This window comes from Neoarius graeffei, chromosome 4 (genome assembly GCF_027579695.1).
Source record: "Neoarius graeffei isolate fNeoGra1 chromosome 4, fNeoGra1.pri, whole genome shotgun sequence".
In the NCBI taxonomy this organism is placed as follows: Eukaryota; Metazoa; Chordata; class Actinopteri; order Siluriformes; family Ariidae; genus Neoarius; species Neoarius graeffei.
The window spans coordinates 64,917,828-64,922,784 of NC_083572.1; positions in this window are offsets into that span (position 1 = coordinate 64,917,828).

The window sequence follows — 4,957 nt, forward strand, 5'->3', positions numbered from 1 at the left end:
TTAAAAGATAACCCCATCAGTCTGTTCGACAAAAACATTAAGTGATATAAACTAAATTTTGGTAATTTCTGTGATAAGAACATTTTCTATCACCATAACTAGTCTCTGCAAAGGTGCCTGTGTTTTCATCTTTATTTGACTTTAGGGTAAATTAATATAAATTACATGGAAAGGGGTGTTATTCTATATTAGCTCCTCGGAAAATCAGAATAAAATTTGAAGTGCTCTGTGTTTGGATAGTATCTTGTTTCAGTTGTACGTTACTTTGAATAAAAGCCACTGCCAAATAAAAAGAAATATTTCATTAACGAAAAGTAAACTGTGAGAACTTCAAGGTTTCACATTTATTAAAAATTCATTAACTGTGTTTATCTGAGGAACTCTGGTAATGCTTACATGAACTAATTCTTTTGTGTTGCGAAACATTGTGCTATTTGATCTGTAAATAGAGAGTTAATGACAGAACGAACTGAGTGTGTTTCTGTGTCTGAGTGGGGGGTACCAACTGACGTAACTATTTGTAATATTTTGCAGTTTGATATTGCATGGTATCAAAGGGGACCATTAATGCTAGTTTTGTTGTTGTTACAAATGTTTATATATGTATAGCTAGCACACTGTGTTGGATTTCTATGAGAGTTTGTTTCTGTATATTTTGTCCTTGATTTTTCTTGTGTACAATACATATTCTGTTGAAATTGCAGAATATTGTAGAACATGGCGCAAAACACAATGTAGCTTGCTGCAGATAAATAATATATTTCTCTAGATATTTACATAATAAATTAAATAATTGCCTTCATTTCTTAAAGCTTTAGCATGCAGCTTTAGTCAGCATTGAACAATGTGCATTAATTTTCATTTGTATCCTATATTTTATATTTTTGCATGACTAACAAAATGTATGCTCAAGTATGCATTATAATAGTAGTTTATTGTTCATTTTGTGCACCTTGTCTGAGAGCATAATAAGGCATGCACAGAACATAACTCCCAAATACAATGCTTTTGAACACAGGAGGACAATGTTGTTTTTTTTCTGTTATTATTCTTCCTTCTACAGCATTTACTTTTGTCACTAAACATCAGTTTGTTTAGCAGTTTTCTTGCCATGCCACAATAAAAATGCTTACCCTGAAGAAAGCATATGAACAGTTTTGTTTGTTGAACTATTCTGTGCCAGACACTCATAATACCAGTTGCATAATTCTAGTGGGATGCCATATTTGTACTGGGTTAAAATTAATATATATCTAAAATAGCACCTCCAAATGGGGAAAAACTACCAACAACTAAAGCCTAGGTACAGTTTGTTATATAGTGTTTGTGTGTTAGTGAACATCAAACCAGTCACTACTTCTGTTGAGTACATTTTGCAAAAACAGTTTTCCTTTTGTTGTTGAAAATCAATTTAATAATTTACTCATCATCATAATCTAATTATATTGTGCGTAAGCTTCATAATGCATTTGTTTTCATTTCCTAAAAATAAGAGTGTGCAAAGGTAATTTGCACAAATAAATGACTTCACTGGATACAGATAAAATGCACACATAATTACGACCATTTCTGTACAGTTTGTAGTCTATAACAGTCTCCCATCCATTTGGGCATTACCAGTGTTAGTCTAACGTAATATTTTCATATATACACAATATTATTCGGATGTGGTATTAATGATAAAAAAAAAAACATTATTAAGAAATGTTTTTCATCACAAGCATCAAAAACTGGTCTAATCCTTTTAAAATGTCCTTTTATCTTATTTCTCTATTCTTTGTTATTTCTGCCTCATCAGTGATTCATTCTCTCTCTCTCGCTCTCATCTCTCCATCTTATCAGTCTCTCCCTGTCTTCTCCTCAACTGCCACACTCTGAATTCACTTAAATGGCACAGTATATAAAATAGTACCTCTGAGTCAGCCTTACTCTGTAGGCCATGTTGGACTCTCTATAACATGATCATTAGTATAATAATATTTACTTCCAATTTTTCTATTGCTAAAATGCATTATATTTTATATAAAATATTTTTGGGCAAAAATGTTAGGCCTATCAACATAAAACTTCACACCTCCCGAAAATTTCTTCAGTTATTTGCTACCCTTACGTTATCACAGCACCCTGTTAATATTAGTGTGCAAGCTTCATTTATGTGGTTTAACCACAACTCTTCACCTCCATGCACTGTATTTTGAAGCTAAACCCTTTAGTTGCCATATGCCGTAAATTGCCATATGACCATAGGATCAAAACATGAGGTAAAAATAAACATTTGATATAACAAATACACCAGATCTGGGGTGTCAAGTTTTATAGCCATTTTGTACATTTGCAGAGGCAGACTACCCTCCAGTGGTAGTTGTGCACAGCAGCATTTATGTGTTACTTGGAAATGTTTCATTTACAAGGGAAATCAATAATATTGCTCTTATTTCCAACCAAGTTACTTGTAAATGTTCACATTTATGTATAAAGTTTGTTAACGTCTCTGCTATTGAGGGGTGTTGTATGTTAATTCAACTTTTGGCATCCGGCCCGCGAAAGTAGTTTTACGAATAGCGGTATGGTTTCCCCCACATATGCTATCAAGTTGGCTTGTTAGCCAGATAAATATTCAGTCATTTTCTATACCACTTATCCATTGTGGGTAGCGGGTGGGATCGAAGACAATTCCGGCCGACATTGGGTGAGAGGCAGGGCACACCCTGGGCAGGTCACCAAACTATCATGAGGCTAACAGCAAGAGAGACAGTCATTCACACCTATGGGCACTTTAGAGTAGCTAATTGACCTATTCCGCATGCCTTTGACCAAAGAGTTGACCTAGTTAGTGTGTCCACCTCTCGCCTGAGAGATCGTGAGTTCTCCTCGTGGTCAGGTCATACCAAAGACTATCATAAAAAATGGTAATAACTGCCATCTGGCAAGGCACCGCAATACAGATGTGAGTAGGGAAACGAAGTCTCGCAGTTACCAGACAACCAGCCCCCCACTATAACTCATCCATCCATTATCTGTAGCCGCTTTATCCTGTACAGGGTCGCAGGCAAGCTGGAGCCTATCCCAGCTGACTATGGGCGAGAGGCGGGGTACACCCTGGACATGTCGCCAGGTCATCGCAGGGCTGACACATAGAGACAAACAACCATTCACACTCACATTCACACCTACAGTCAATTTAGAGCCACCACTTAGCCTAACCTGCATGTCTTTGGACTGTGGGGGAAACTGGAGCACCTGGAGGAAACCCACACAGACATGAGAAGAACATACAAACTCCACACAGAAAGGCCCTCATCGGCCACAGGGCTCGGACCCAGAACCTTCTTGCTGTGAGGCGACAGTGCTAACCACTACACCACCGTGCCGCCCCCACTGTAACCGTAGCTATGTAATAGGCGAGAGTGCTACTGAAACGTAGATCGGCACTGCCCGATGCGCGTTGATGGCACAGGAAGGACTTTGATTTTGACTGCATGTCTTTGGACCGTGGGAGGAAACCAGAGCACCCCGAGGAAACCCACGCAGACACAAGGAGAATATACAAGGCAAGGCAAGTTTATTTATATAGCGCATTTCATACACAGTGGCAGTTCATGTGCTTTACAGAGGTAAAAGCAAAACAGTAAACAATAGAAAATAAAATTACATAAAATAACACCATACAAACACCACACAAAGACCCCAGGTCAACCGTGAGGTTCGAGACCCAAAATATGCTTACTGTGAGGCAACAGTGCTAACCACTGCACCACCATAAAATCCCAGCTAAATATTCTTTATTGTTATCAGTTATCAGATCATAAACATTTGATTTAAATTCCTGTCAGTTTTTTTTTAACTCATGTTTGCTAAGTAGCTCGTATTACAGCTGATATGATAATTATTCTGTCGGGTTAGCTTATGTTATCTCGCTGGCTAATAAGCTGAAATACACAAGCATTACTGAATTTCTACTTTCTACATATCGCCTCAAAAACACGCCCACATTCACCTTTTTTGGCACCAAGCACGCGCAGGACCGCTGTGATTTCCGCATATAAAGACAATGACACGCCCACATTTCCATACACGGATTCCTTCTTTCTACATATCGCCTCAAAACACGCCCACATTCACCTTTTTTGGCACCAAACCCGCACAGGGCCGCTGTGATTTCCGCATATAGACAATGACACGCCCACATTTCCATACACGGATTCCTGCTTTCTACATATCGCCTCAAAACACGCCCACATCCACTTTTTTGGCACCAAACCCGCACAGGGCCGCTGTGATTTCCGCATAGAAACAATGACACGCCCACATTTCCATACAAGGAATCCTACTTTCTACATATCGCCTCAAAACACGCCCACATTCCCTTTTTTGGCACCAAGCACGCACAGAGCCGCTGTGATTTCCGCATAGAGACAATGACACGCCTATATTTCCATACACGGATTCCTACTTTCCACAGTCTCAAAAACACGCTTTTTTGGCACTAAGCACGCACAGAGCCGCTGTGATTTCCGTATAGAGACAATGACACGCCTACATGGCTTCCTACTTTCTACATATCGCCTCAAAAACACGCCCACATTCCCTTTTTTGGCACCAAGCACGCACAGAGCCGCTGTGATTTCCGCATGGAGACAATGACACGCCTACATTTCCATACACGGATCCTACTTTCTACATATCGCCTCAAAACACGCCCACATTCCCTTTTTTGGCACTAAGCAGGCGCTGAGATTTCCGCAAGGACACGCCTACATCTCCATACATGGATTTGGGAGAGTCAGCGCGCAAAACAAATAGTTGTCCTGTACCGCCCTCTAGCAGTCGCTAGTAACATGGCGTCCTTCGTGATTAGTCGGGAAAAGTTTTTTGTTTTTTCTCCCTCCATATGTTTTAGGTGACTTTGGACAATGTAATAATGTGTCATCGCTGTAGTATCACGAAAACATCTTAA